Raw genomic sequence first — 17,210 nt, 5'->3', positions numbered from 1 at the left:
AAATTTCCCATTCTCCTTGACGAACTCCTTTGTGTTCCACCTAGCGCACACATTCTCCCATGTGGCTTATTCGAAGCTACTTTAAGCTATTCAAATAACAATTAGAGCTACCCACCACAGTGAATCAGGTTTAATCGATTTAATAGTAAATTCCCTCAATTGTGAATTAAATCGTCCACGTGAGAGAAATCTGCATGTTTGAGTGTAACCTGGAATCCTCTTCCAGATTTCCTGCTGCCCTGAGTTCCGTGCATCGGTTTCCTGGCCAAGCACTTACCGTGGGAGATTTTCCATACCAAGATACGGCCCAATCTGCGTGTAGAAATTCTTTATGAAGGCAGTCATTTCCAGCAAGCTTGAAATCTCACATTTTAAGGTGGTAGCCCTATTAATATTTTCCCATTGTGAATTGTAATTGTAAATTTCTCAGCATCTATTTGAATTTTGCACGAGTCATACCAGCAGTTCCAATTTTGATTTGCTCTATAAATTTTGTAAACAAAATTGCCTGTAATGAAATCTGACTGGTTTTGAAAGGCGGCCTTACGTTTTTCATTGATTAACGTGTTCAAGGTAAATCCATTCGCATCTTCTATTATACAATTACGTGTGGAAGTCAGTATAGGCCCTTCAGGCTCTGCTATTTTATAATTCTAACTTTAATTTCATCCACATCGGCCCCAAACGTGAATGTATATATATATATATATATATATATATATAATATATATATATATATATATATATATATATATATATATATATATATATAATATATATATATATTTTTATATATATATATAGCTACAATGTCCTTTAATATCTAATTCGCTCTACCTCGGAATAATATATTTTCATATATGCTTAACCGAAAGGGAATTTTTTTCGATAATAGACTTGCCTGGACCGGGGCGCGAACCCACGGAGCCTTTCAAATCCAGGAACGTCAGTGAAGCTTTTACCTACTACGTTCCTGGATTTGAAAGGCTCCGTGGGTTCGCGCCCCGGTCCAGGCAAGTCTATTATCGAGAAAAAATTCCCCTTCGGTTAAGCATATATGAAAATATATTAATTCCGAGGTAGAGCTAATTAGATATTAAAGGACATTGTAGCTCGATATATGTATATGAATCACGGAAATGTGATATGACTTATATATATATATATATATATATATATATATATATATATAATATATATATATATATATATATATATATATATATATATATATATATTTTATTCACTTTTCGTCCAACTATGGACCTCTTCTTGGAGCGTTTATTAAGGAAAGAGATAACGTTTACAGCCAAGAAAGGCCTAAAATTTTTAAACATACAGTTACCAAAAACTAGCAGTTTGAGCTACAAACTATTCAGTACTAGAATAACAATAAAACAAGAATAGCAGTTGAACAAATGAAAAATACCAAAATATCTAACCAGGTAATACATCAATTTGAAACAGCATAACATACAGTACATATTAACAAGCGTATACTATATGATAGTTAATGGATTACATTATCCAATTTGTACTGACGTTTCATGACATGTAAGATAAAAGGATCTAATTTATACAAACCAGGCGATAAATAAAAATTTTTTCCTTTGCTGTGAACAATGCAAGCTGTCTCTATCAAATTCCTTTCAATAAAACCTGTGCTCTTAAACAAAATCTTTGATCCGAGCCAGTCAATCGGTACATTACACATACTACTATGAACACATAAAGCATTGCTAGTATTATCTGTTCGTATATTATATTTATGATTTAAAATGCGTTTTTCGAGTGTCTTCCCAGATTGTCCTATATAAAAACTACCGCACTTGCATGGGATCTTATATATGACTCCTTCATTGCTTTCCGGACGCTCCAAGAAGAGGTCCATTGGAGGACGAAACTGTTGGGCATTTTCTGAGACATACATTTTTCATTTTCCTATGTGGAATACAACTGTGTGTATATATATATGTATATATATATTATATATTATATATATATATATATATTATATTATATATATATATAATATTATTATATATCGAGCTACAATGTTCTTTAATATCTAATTCGCTCTACCTCGGAATTAATATATTTTCATATATGCTTAACCGAAGGGGAATCTTTTCTCGATAATAGGCTTGCCTGGACCGGGTGCGAACCCATGGAGCCTTTCAAATCCAGGAACGTCAGTGGAGCTTTTACCTAATACACCACCGCAAGAGTTCTTAGATATTAAAGGACATTGTAGCTCGATATATGTATATGAATCACGGAAATGTGATATGACTTATATATATATATATATATATATTATATATATATATATATATATATATATATATATATATATATATATATATAGACACACACACACACACACATATATATATATATATATATATATATGTATATGTATATATATATATATATATATATATATATATATATATATATATATATATATATATATATATATATATATATATATATATATATATATTTCCACAAATATATGCTGTTCCTGTCTCTCCATACTCTTAACATAGTGACTAAAAATCCTTAATGATAAAACTACTACTATGAGATTCAAGGCTTCTGTAACACGGTTTTTTGGCAATAACTTTTTATCTATGCATTTCATAGATATAACGCTTATTCAGAATACACATTATATCTACACATAAATTTTGACTGTATTCTGCATTACGTAGGTTGAATAAATTTGGTACTTATAATGTAAAAGGTGACTTTTTTTGAAGACGGCCAAACTTACTCAGAGATAAGGTTTCGAACGCACTCGTTACGTAACTTATGACAGCATTTCTTCCCTCTTTCTCGATGGATGATTGGCTATACGTAACGAAGGCTATACCTCTTGCAACAATGACATAAAAATTTAAATACAAGCAAAGCAGTACACCTTTGTAAACTCTGAATCCTCTCCACTGATAATTGTCATAATGAACAAACCAACAAAATATGTTAATAAATACAAAAACACTTCGATTATTAATCTAATTCCCAAAATATATGTGTCCTAAGAAATTATAATCTACTGTATAGGTCACAATCAGATTGACAAGATGTAGGGAATAGTTGGTAATTTTCAAAGACATAGTAGACAAGCTAGATTTGATAACTGCTGTATCCAATGTCAAGCAATTTTTATTTATCGGCTATCTACCTATTTACTAAAAAAAAAAAAAAAATAGCCGGTACCGTATTTTGGCTTTAAACCTTCACCAATAATTATCGTCAGAATGATGACTTCATGAGGCTCCACCCACTTTGGCCTCGTTATAATTCAGGATAACACTGAAGGCTACCATGGGCATTGTTGTATTAGAAAATCTAACTTCTGGCTATAAAAATTCCTTCCTCGAGTAGTTGTAAGAAGTGCTAAATGATCCTCAAGGATCCCAGCAGTTGGCCTAAACGTTTAATTCGTGTATATTGCTGCTATTACTAATTTTGCGGTACTACTGATAAAGTAGTATTACTACGCTAGCGCAGATAACCCACCCACATCTATGCATCGTTCCGCCATTCATAAAGTCTTTATATCCAACATGGTTGTACAGACTAAAGAAGAAGAAAAAAAATTATATCGGATGATCCGTTGGTCTGCTGGAGATTTTAGCACATATAAGCTTGTATTTACTTTGGATAAAAATCTTATTTTAACAAAAATAGTTATATAAAGACTGTTTACATACAATCTCTCTCTTTCTCTCTCTCTTGGTGGCATAGTTAATAGAAATGTTCAAAATCCTGAATGACATTACAAGTATTATAATCACGTTACGCTAAATACAAATCAGACCATAAACATTGGATTTAAACTAGAAACTGAATAATTACCTATTCAGGCTATAGTAAGTATGGCCACGGGCTTTCGCTTGACTGTATAAAGTTGCAAGTCGTAAGACAAATGCAGTTTTGCAACCACGGGGACAATCCTGTTAGCCATTCTTGACTACTATGGGTTTCAGAGCCGATGGAATAAGGTGAATGGGTTTCTATCTGGTGGATGGGCGGGGCAACATTTCGTAAAACGATGTTTACCTTGCTTACGTAATGAATGTTTTTCGACTCTTGGCTCGCAATCATTGGCCATGGCGTCGGCTAAAGCATTTTTACTCTATGAAAATTAAAACGATCGGGTTTAGGTTATTGATAATGCTGACAAAATTTGTGTGTAGTTGTAAAATATACATATGTCAACTTTCAGCTACATCCGATGCTTTGATAAGGAGCAAAATCCAAAAAACCGTGTTACAAAGGCCCTGAATTTCATAGTAGGCTAAGGGTAAAGGCAAGGTCTTCAGCAGAAGTAGAGTTGTATGTTTTTTAAGAAAGGTGACCAAGGAGTGGTTTCCTTTTAAATATTTGGCCCTCACAAACTGTATTCTTGTGAACTTCTATCTGCTGGTGTTACTGCCCATACCAGGCTGGGGGAGAGAGAAACACCCTTCCCCTAGTACACGGCACTCAGAGCTTGAGACTCACCAGTATTTCCTGTACCCTTTCCTCTTGGTGCATTCCATTGTTCTGGTCTGGCCACATGGGTCCATGATTGTTAAAAGAAGGCATATTAGATAAAGCTTAATTGCAGTTGCGTGCCTGCATTGAAGAACAGCTGGTAAGTCTGAATTTTGCAATCAATTACCAGTAACAATTTCGCTCACCAAAATCTCTCATTTTTCTTGTTTCAAGGTTTCCATCTCCAAACATAAATAAATCCCTTTGTGAAAGCCTAATTTCAGCAACTGAACATCCTTTGTCGAGTGATATAAATTAAAATACCCGCCATTGTGTTAATTTATGAAAGTATGTGAACTTTTATATAGGAGTTGTTAACTGGAAACTATTTCCAGATCGTTGTGTATATCAGCCATGGCTCCCTATTGTTCCCTCTTGCTTGGGAGAATTTCTGCCTTATCAGGTTGGATAAATCACGTGTAACGTTCTTTGAAAATCAACAAGTGTAACGAGTCCTATAGAAGGGACCCAGATCCGTTGTGTAGATGTTGTATCCAAAATGCATTTAATATAATCATAATCAGTATTTTAGAATTACGTCAGTATTCCTTGAGTAATAGCCTTTTGGCGACCTTCCATTTCTTTTTCCATGTAATTTAATATATTTTCGGCCTTAGATGGTGTTTACGTATGTCCACAGTAAGTACAATGCAAAGTGTACTCCTGTAATTAATGAATTACTGTAATTAACCCTGTCGAAACATACACACACGCACACACAAACACACACACATATATAGTATATATATATATATATATATATATATATATATATATATATATATATATATTTATATATATATATATATATATATATATATACATATATATATATTTACGGTTTTTGATCGCCTCATCTTCCCAGTGTCATTCATTTGTATTTATTTGCTAGAAGAGCAGCCATATTTTACTCCTAACATCAGCTGACTTTAGGCGGGAAACTCAAAGCAGGCCAGACCTAGGCATGTCTGCCGCCAGTCGGAGTAGCGGGGGGAATAAAAACTCATTAAGCATTAGGGACGTATCCTGAGGGGAGTGTGTAGCTAGTTAGGTACATCTTAGGCCTACTCATAAGATCCCTTATCCTGTGAACCTTCACTGGCCGTATGTCTGTTTCTAGGATGACCTGCCAACAGGGGGCAAAAGCTGCCCCAACACCCAGGATTCGCACCTGCCGACCCTCTCAGTTCAGCACAGTCCTTGACTTTGGACAGACGTCCGAGCCAGCCTGCCCATAGGCCTAACAAAGCCGACGCCATCCTCTCCAAAATTACTCTCCATAAGGCACCCAGGTACGTCTTGAGTTACAGTCATATTGCCAGTTCTTTTCCTCCGAGTCAAATAAACTCTCCCACATTTTAAAATTCAAATTCCTACTTCTCAAACAAACCTCCCTTTGGCCCTTTCTACCTAGTGGCCTCATGCTACCTTTTGTGATCATCCCAGATAAACAAAGTCTTCATTGAGTATTTCATTTAAGCACAAGAGTTCCTCCCCTTGTGTGTGATTAAGGATAAACACCCTCCAGAGTGCATTGACTGTAATATTGTGCAAGAAGTCTTTATTTTATGTTGTGTGTAATTTGGGAACTCATTTCCAGACTGACCCTGCTGAGTCCGTGCTCTCCGTCTCCTCGCAAGCACTTTCTTACCGCCAGATATTATCAATTGGGAAATCAGCATTGCAGTAGATGTTGATTTTGGCCATAGTTTTCATATGGGAATGATAAGAGTGTTCCAGACAGTACACGGCCTCTCCCCACGTGGCATACCTGCCTTGCCTTTATCTCAGGCTAATCAATGTTGCTTGTAAATAAATGTAAATTAGATTAATCAGCTGTCTGTTTCCATGGCGACCTACCAGAATAAACCAATCCCTTTTACAATTCCTAAGGTAAGTCCTAAGCGCTCCATTATTTCTTCTTTTTTTTCCCTTACGTTTTGGACAAAGGCCATCCAAACGTATATATATATATATATATATATATATATATATATATATATATATATATATATATATATATATATATATATATATATAATATATATATATATATATATATATATATATATATATATATATATATATATATATATATATATATATATATATATATATATATATATATATATATATATATATATATATATATATATATATATATATATATATATATATATATATATATATATATATATATATATATATATATATATATATATATATATATATATATATATATATATATATATATACATATATATATATATATATATATATATATATATATATATATATATATATATATATATATATATATATATATATATATATATATATATATATGTGTGTGTGTGTGTGTGTGTGTGTGTGTGTGTGTGTGTGTGTGTGCGTGTGCCGAAGTGTAAGTATGCTTGTGAAACATTTTGATGTCTCAAGTGAAATATCCACCATCCTTCTTGAACTGTTGAGATTTGGAGGGAACTACAGCGCTATAATCTCTGAACCAATACCTACTTCATACACTTATAAAATGCACAGCATCATGTTGAAACCTTCCAGCACTGCTCCCTGACACAACTTTTGTACTTCCAGAATATTAAGGCTCCTTTTTATCCCCTTGTCCATTTCATTTCATTGGTCAAACACTTTATAGAACTTCATCTCCTTTTCCCTATCAACCCATTAGATTCACTTCATATGTTGTTTTACCTATCATCATCCATCTTTCCCAATTTACAAAACCATCTCAAAGTACTCAGATCCATTCTTTTACTCCCACTAACCTTTTAACCACGTTTTACATGAAGCCACATTTCTCGTCATTTCAGTATTCTTTTCACCACAAATACTACACACAAGTCATGTCAACAAATTCAAGTTTTTCTTTTTTATAACTTTAACTTCCATACTTCACTTTCATAATGAACAAAACAAAAGTTAACTCAATAATTTCATGTTACATTGTCACTTTGGCTCGCAAATTCATTGTTGACACCCTATCACCTTCACTGCTTCAACCTTTTGCAACCTGGCTTTTCTGCAGTCATGCCTTCAACTTTTATAATTAGTTGTTGCATCTACATGCGTGAAATGATTCTGTTCTTCCATTTTTATGAACAATCATCTCTCCACCTCATTGCTTCTATTTATTCAACTTACCCTTCCTCTTGCTCATATATATTCTCACCTTTATCATCTTGAAACACTTTCTCTGCCCATTCACTAGTTTCTGTGGCTTTTCTTCATTAACCTAAAAATGTGGTGATATCGTCTGCAAACATCAACCATTTCATACTGACGACTCATTTATTTATCCCTGACTTTGATACTACATCTAATTCCTTTTCCTTCACTTCCCTCATCACTCCATCCCTGAATATATTGATAGGCTCCACTTTGGAGGGGTGCCGATCGTAAAAATATTTGCCAAAAATACACTAATCAAGACAGGCTAATGAAATTTTCAGGCATTATTAGCACTATAATAACGCATATTCTCTGTGAGTTTTATCATCCTACAGGGAAAATAAATGATTTTATGAAAAAAAATGTGAAATTCAGGGCCCCTTGTACTGAAGGTTATTTGGTGATCGGTGAGAAACTACAGTCTTGAATAGAAATTCGGTCTTACAGAATGTTGGTATATCCACCTAGAACATGCACATAAAGTATTATCAAAATAGAACAGTAAATAAGCACGTAACAACAACAAAAAAAGAGCAACAACTTCAGCTAAGTTCAGCTAAAGCCCCGCCGAAAAATGGGACTATAGCTAGGAAGAAATATTCAGAAAAAATTCAAACCTCGATTTAGGGACAAAACCTTCTGAGAGGTTGTAGTTATTATGTCACTTGATAGCCTAAAACATCTAAAAATTATATTATTTAGGACAATCAAAGAAATACCCCCCAACCCCCTTCCCGAAAAAACCAAACCAGAGAAAAAGCGAAAAAGCGATTTTTTCTGAGGACAAGAAACTTGAAAAATTAGTTTAGATACCCCTAAAATGGTTTTCTGAGATGAAACTACTCGTAGGAAACGTAGAAAACGACATAGACCAATTTAGAGAGATATACTATAATATTTGCGATTTCCATATTTATCGGCTGCGTTTTCGCTTCAGTTGTTGCTCTCTCTTTTGTTGTTGTTACGTGCTTATTTACTGTTCTATTTTGATAATGATTTATGTGCATATTCTAGGTGGATATACCAACATTCTGTAAGACCGAATTTCTATTCAAGACTGTAGTTTCTCACCTATCACCAAATAACCTTCAGTACAAGGGTCCCTGAATTTCACATTTTTTTTCATAAAATCATTTATTTTCCCTGTAGGATGATAAAACTCACAGAGAATATGCGTTATTATAGTGCTAATAATGCCTGATAAATTCATTAGCCTGTCTTGATTAGTGTATTTTTGGCAAATATTTTTACGATCTTTTACGATCGGCACCCCTCCAAAGTGGAGCCTACCCTTAAGCAACCGAAGAATGCATATTCATTAGTATTAACAACAAATATTGGCTGTTACCTCAACGACATGCATGATGATGTGATCCAGGAGAGGAAGGAATGGTAAATCATGAGGCACTGGCATACATGAAGGGAAGTGGACTATTTTCGTTTTCCCAATGTAGAGCGAAGCTGTTCCATCTGGCTTTGTGAATTTCTCCACCATGACATGATGCATATGCTTCAGGAAATCAGTATGGGCTGACCTGTTTTCGGAGAGAGAAAATTATTTTGCTGTAACCTTTGCTAATATTACTTCCTAACCTTATCAAGCACCTCATACATCAAGAGAAATGATAATATTGCTCTGTTTCAGAGAGACGATGGATGACCTAATGAAGCAGGGCAGCAGATCCCCTATTTTGCTTAACACTTTTTCTTATTTAAAAAGCCTTTTATTCTTCATGCTTTACGAATGTTTTCTTTACACATGCCTTCTTTACGAACTTTTCTTCTTTGCAAGTTTTTGATAGACCTATTTGTTAGGATCTTAAGTGGTTGCAATTATGAATGGCCGGCTTGATGGATTAGTTTTAAGGATAAACATTCTCTGTTATAATTACCTAAAAAATTGCTATCATTCCAATACACTAAAATTAATACTGTAACAATTCGGGAAAATTAAATAGGGAATATAAATTTCAAACTTTCAATAATGACTCTCTTAAGATGATTGCCCATCTAGAAGACAGTTATGCAATTCGTGGAAAAGCCTTCAAGCAGTTAGTTAACTGTATTCGTCAGACCACTTGCCACTCCCTTCAAAAGAATTAATAAAGTTACTCGATACTTAAAAAGAAATAGCCAGTCACCTATGAGTAACACAGTTATTTTTAGAGTTCCCTAATAATAAGTAAGTTTACTGCAGAGAAAAATAGACTTTTTACTGCCGTTCTAGGATGTGTCAAGAGCTGGTGACAGATTTGAGACTAATTTTTCTAGGGACAAAAAAAAAAAAAAAAAAAAAAATAATAATAATAATAAATAAATAAATGAAAAAATTACAGACTTGAGTACTAATTACGTTTTCTGACATTTTTTCTTATCAATGAATTATCATTAGTTGTTTGGTGGCGAGGGCTTACAAAATGAAACTATATTACTTTAATTTAACACGCCCTTCATAGATATTTACTGTTTAATCCTTTCTTCTTATCATATCAAATAAACCACGAAGAGGGCAGGTTATCATTCACAAAATGCGTATGATATAGCCTCATATGAGATAATAGATATAAGATTTCCTTCCAAAATATAGTCCTCACTGTTACAACATGAAGAAAAATCAGTATCTGTTTTACAAGATTTTTTTTTCTATAAGTGTTAACCAGCTTGTTACTGGAAATCTTTATGAATGCATTTATGGGGAACGTACGAGCCAATGGCATTTGAAAATAAAGACATTCGGGGCATAAGTAGTTAATACAAAGTAAACGGTTCCCTTAGCCTACCTTTAAAATAACTTACTGATTCTAGAAAACATGAATATCTATCATTCAGCATACTGAGGTTAATAGGTTTTCCATCACATTGGCCTTTATTCCCTAATTGAGGTCAGTGAATCAGGCTTTTGAGAGTTTTGCATAAATGTTTGACATAAGATAAAGATGAATGGCGAATTTGCGAAAAGCACAAATCCCGTTAACCTTTTGTTATCTGCTGCGATTTGCATCCCCACAGAAGTCTCATAGCCGATGTCCATAAGATTACCAAGTCTCTTGTAAGGCGGGTAACCAGATTCCATAAAGAAAATCTTGGTAGAATGTAGATACGATTCGGCGGTAACCCTGAAATTAAGGAGGAAAATGAAAGATCTAGCAATGTATTTGGTTTTTCTTATATTCTTACCAAGAAAGGCAGTGATGAAATTATAGTACAAGAAAAAAAGCAAAAAAGGACAGTCCAGTTAATGAATTTTCGCTTTCTTGTCAAGTGCAATGAAAATGGTGCAAAGTATAGGAAATGACTGCACTGGGCATCATAGGAAAGTACAAAAGGCTCATGTTATCATTCTTTGTAAGGAGGGAACCCTCGCTGCATGAAAGAGGATGCTCATGTTGTATGTCTGCAAATTTTAAAAATCTCATAGCTTTTCTGGTTTAAGAAAACATTAGAGTGAACAAATGGAAAAACTTCCCTTGTATTTAGAGAGAGAGAGAGAGAGAGAGAGAGAGAGAGAGAGATATGCTAGATATTTAGAGATTTCTTTGGTGATTTCCATATGGATAGAATCAACAAAGTTCAGGATGCTTTATAAATAATGAAGTTTTGTAAACATTAGTTTGTTTTCGTTGGAGATGTGAAATCAACTTTTTCAGCTTTAGACACTTTTATTCATTACTATTTCATAATAGATATGTATAAAATTTTTCATCATCATAATTCTTTTTAAATTATTTAATTTTTGGTCCATTTTTTTTAGGACTATGGGCACATGGGGTACATATGTTCAGGAAAAAAGTTTCTCAAGATACCAGATATATAGGTTAGTTAAGATTTTAAGACTTAGAATTAATAACGAAAGGTGTTTCTTTCCCATCAGATTACTTTGAATTTCATTTCTTATGACAAACATAACATTTTAGACATTGCTTTACGACCTTTTTCTAGCAGTAAGCGCACTTCCGTAGCTTCCTGCTCTATTCGACCAAGAGTGTGTCCTACTGAAGAAAATCCAATTTCTGGGATTACTTTTGAAGATAATACTTCAGGCAATCCTGAATTTTTAGGATCAGAGTCCCAAGAGAACTGTAAAAGAGCTCTTGTAAGTGATCTCCTAAAATCCAGCATCGTCATGGTATCCTGATTTACATTGAGAAAACTGTGTACAGTCTAGGGGTTAACCATCAGAATATCAATGAAAAGTGTGAATATAGTAAAATACAACTTCTTACACGTAATAGGAATGCGATAGTTCCGAAAAAGCTAATCTAAATGATCCAGTACAATCCTCACACAAACACACAGACACACACACAAACACACACTACATATATATATATATATATATATATATATATATATATATATATATATATATATATATATATATATATATATATAAAACTCTTATAGTAAGCAATGTGCTAATAGTGTTTCCACGTAATACTCGCTGTGTAAGCTGAAGTGTTGTGCAATTGCAGATATACTAATATTCTTTCTGCTCCAGTCATTGCCTTAGAAATCTTTCAAATCACAGCTACTCGAGGCCTATTGGTCCTGGGAAATGGGTAAAAGAATGCAGTGTATGTGTTAGTACTTGGCCCTTCCTTTACCACAAAAATGTCATCCGACCAACCTCCAACCATTGCACAAGTGACCCTGGCACCTACCGGTGCCTGTGCCCAACACACAAGTTCCATACTCACGAACAACTATCTTTACTTTATACAATACCAATCGAACCGTTCCGATGTCAAGTCCGCAATACAATCTGTCAGCGATGTCTTCTCCATTGAGGAAATTAACGTTGCATATACAAAATGCAAAGATCTGATACCAGAGAGCATTCTCAAGGAGCGATCCGCGAAAAACCTGTTCTCTCACAAGAAAATATCAAATATCACTAAGTGGCGAAGGACCTGCTCGGCTTAAATCTACGCTGATGACCCTTACAATCTGCCTCAAAAGGGGCCTGCTGACCTAAGTCTACCTGCGGTGTACCACACAGCAAAAAATGCTTCCAAACAGCAAAATCCCTCTCAGGAATAATTGAAAAAAACTCGGAAAAAAATCAAGGAGACAAATGATAAATTCCCAAGAAACTGGGGCATGATCAAAGGACTACAGGAATCCCTAGACAGTCTTAAAACTGTGGAAACAAATAATCTCGCACGGATCTGGGATGCGATCAAAGGAGTGCAGGAATCACTAGACAAAAGCACAGATAGCCACCAGACTCCTTAGGATGCAGTATCCAGTTTTTTCTCGCCTCCCAGCAACATGGGAGTGCCTCCATCACCTATAGACTGTTCTGAGGGGACTGTTGATCTCCCAACTTCTTCTCCCTCCCCAGTGACTCTGGTGGAAGTTAGATCTCCAGTGACGCTCACCAGCCCTCGTTATTCTCCCCACCCTATCTCTCCCCCCCCCAACCCCCCATCATGGATGTGGATGAGAGTGATCATGAGGTGTCTGGCGGCTGGCAGATACAAACAAGCAGAAAGAAGAGAAGAACCTCTCGTTTGGCTGCTGGACCGGAGCTCAACATTCGTGTTTCACCTTGTTTGAAACCTGAGAAGAGATGTCACGTATTAATTCACAATCTGCACTTCTCGGTCACACTAGAGCCCATAGTGGAGAGAGTCAAGTTTCTCATTGGCTCTGACCCACTCATCTCTCATGGAATCCCATGCAAAATTAAACATAAAGTATTACCTGCCTATTTCAACACCTCGATGTTCTTAAAGGCGAGAATTTCGGTCCTAATATATTAATTTCAAGATATAACCTAATCCGGAACCAGCACCCCCAGCTCAGGGGAACTTACTGACACCCCAATCAGGGTCACTTCCACTGCAAGTGCCAGCCATCCATCCATAGTGAGTGACTGCTCACTCCCACTAGCTAACCCCCCATCCACCGAAATGATAAGCTCATTCATCTCTCACCTTCGTGAGTAGCCATGGATCTATTAAACATAATCTCTTGGAACATTTTTGGCCTTAAGAGGAACATTCCTCTCCTAAACATGTTCTGCAAAACTTCAAAGGCATCATTGCATTGCAAGAAACACTCCTTTGGCCACATGACCTTGTCATCTGCAATTCAATTCATGAAGACTTCAGAACCTTCTCGACTTCATCAATGCAAGTTACAGATCAAATCGTAACCGGTCGCCCAAAAGGGGGCCTCTCTTGCCTGTGGCACAAATCGTTAGACATTATGGTAAATGACAGATTGCTGGGGCTTCAGGTGACAATAGGGAACTCTAAAATCCTAATAATTAATGTTTATATGCCCTGGGAAAATAACAACAATTTTGATCAATACAGCATGATCCTAGATGAGTTAGATTATTATTCACGATTCTCCTGCTTATCATATTTGTATGATCGGGGACCTTAATTCTCATCCCACAAAACAATTTTATAATGATTATAATGAACTCTTTCACTTCTGTCAAAATCATGCTCTCCATATTAGCGATGTAATGCTCCTCCCTCCTTCCTATTCATATGTACAAAATAGAGCGGACACAATTACAACCTCCTGGCTGGACCATTGCATCACATCTCACCAACTTCATGATTCTATCATGACCAGCAATATTTGCTACAACCTTGCAGCGGGCTTCGGTCACATCCCATTACAGGTGTCATTCAGTACCCCATCCCTCCCTACCGTGAACCCCCTAACTGACCACCCACCAGCTGTACACAGTATTATTCACGATTCTCCTGCTTATCATATTTGTATAATCAGGGGGACCTTAATTCTTATCCCACAAAACAATTTTATAATGAACTCTTTCACTTCTGCCTAAATCATGCTCTCCATATTAACGATGTAATGCTCCTCCCTCCCTCCTATTGATATGTACAAAATAGAGCGGACACAATTACAATCTCCTGGCTGGAACCATTGCCATCAAAATCCTCCACTTCATGATTCTATCATGACCAGCAATATTCGCTACAATCTTGCAACGGGATTCGGTCACATCCCATTACAGGTGTCATTCAGTACCCGATCCCTCCCTACCATGAACCCCCTGACTGACCACCCACCAGCTGTAAACTGGGATTTTAAAAGCCAACAGAAAACCAGATACTTTAGGGTGACCGCTGTTGCGGTCAATAGTTCAACTGGCAGACGCCTTACTTTGTACTAACACAAATTGTAAAAAATGACCACCACATTAGGGATCTGAATGAATTCTATATACAGTGGTACCTCGAGATACGAAAGGCTCTACTTACGAAAAACTCGAGATACGAAAGCTGACACAAAAAATTTTACTGCTCTACATACGAAAAGTTTTCAAGATATGAAAGGTTTCTGAAAGTCCAAGATTCGCCCGATAACAATTTTGAAACTCGCGCCGCGCGCCGCCATCTTAGTTCTAGTAGACTCGCCACCATCTTCCTGCTCTCCCATTGGTTCCTGATGCTAGCCAAGACATGAGATCCTTCTCTCCTATTGGACAGCATCCCTCCCATCATGGATCTTACGTGGTGGCATCCCTTCATTCAGCCACTTCGCACCCGAGGCTTTATCCTACACATGCGGCATTCGTTCGGTCCAACGATTTCGTTTAGTGTCGTAAATTCGTTAGTGATTTCGTTGTGTTACTTTATCGTGTTGTGAGAACCTAATTAGTATACGTACTACATACGTAACTTAATTACGCACAGTACATATTAGTCATGGGTCCCAAGAAAGTTGCTGAAGTTCACAGAAAGAAGAGAATGCTTTCTATGGAGACCAAAATGGAGATAATAAAAAAGTATGAAGCTGGCTTGCGGTTGAGTGTGACCACTAAGGAATACGGCCGAAATCCGTCGACGATAGGCACCATCCTTAAGCAGAAGGAAGCCATCAAAGCAGCTACACCTTCCAAGGGCATGACTATTTTGTCCAACAAGAGGAGCCATGTGCATAATGAAATGGAAAGGCTGCTTCTTGTATGGATCGAGGACAAAGAAATCGATGGCGATACGATAACCGAGACGACAATCTGCCAGAAGGCCAGCGCTATTTTCGGCGATTTGATTGCCAAAGCCGAAGACGACGGCAGAGAGAGGACATCAACGGCAACCCCAGAGTTCAAGGCTTCTCATGGGTGGTTCGAAAAATCCTGTAAACGGACTGGCATCCATTTGGTGGTGAAGAAATTGAAATTACGTAAACTATAAAAAAGTAAAAAGAAATGTAAAATTCAAAAAACGACAAAATAATTTTTAAGTATTTTGTAAAGTTAAGTGTTACAGTTTTGTTACTGTGTTTTGTAAAGTTTCGTTTGTTTTTCTGATATTTTTTTATGGGTTTTGTAAAGTTAAGTGTACATATCTGCCGTTTGTCCTCCTCCTCCTCTGCCGCCACTTTCGGAGATAGCCTCACTCGAAAGGTACGCTTCCACATTTTATGTTACAGTAATAATATTTCTTGTACACTAATATACACTTTATTTAGAGGTTTTGCATTTTTATTATTAAGTTACATATTGAATGGTCCAAGTTGTTGTAGTATTTCATTGTTTATAAGTCAATTTAGCTTTATTATGAAATTTACTTGGGTGTTTTTGGAGGGCTTGGAACGGGTTAGCCATTTTACATGTAAAATGTGGTCCAAGATACGAAAAACTCATGATACGAAAGGCGCCTCGGAACGGCTTAATTTCGTATCTTGAGGTACTACTGTATATAAATATATATATATATATATATATATATATATATATATATATATATATATATATATATATATATATATATATATATATATATATATATATATATATATATATATATATATATATATATATATATATATATATATATATATATATATATATATTATATATATATATATATATATATATATATATATATATATATATATATATATATATATATATATATATATATATATATATATATATATATATATATATATATATATATATATATATATATATATATATGTATATATATATATATATATCTATATATATATATATATATATATATATATATATGTATGTATGTATGTATGTATATATATATATATATATATATATATATATATATATATATATATATATATATATATATATCTATATATATATATACATACATATGTGACTAACGGACATAGGCAATTCATGCAGTACAAGTTCATTACTTAAATATTCTAGCACAGAGTCAATAGGGACTTTTGTAAACAAGGAACATACACCGAAACTGACAAAGATTTCACTAGGGTTTAGTACAATGTTATTTAGTTTCTCCACAAGAGCAAGAGAATTCCGGATGTGTGAATTAGATACAGTTCCTAGTAGTGGGATAGCAATTTAGTAAGATATTTAGATAGTTTATAAGCAATTGATCCTACACTACTAATAATTGGGCGCATAGGTTTGTTTTCCTTATGAGTTTTGACTAGGCCATATAAATAGGGTAATGATTAAGTTATGTATTTGT

The sequence above is a fragment of the Macrobrachium nipponense genome, chromosome 41 (genome assembly GCF_015104395.2).
Source record: "Macrobrachium nipponense isolate FS-2020 chromosome 41, ASM1510439v2, whole genome shotgun sequence".
NCBI lineage: Eukaryota > Metazoa > Arthropoda > Malacostraca > Decapoda > Palaemonidae > Macrobrachium > Macrobrachium nipponense.
Note: the sequence above shows the minus strand (reverse complement) of the source record.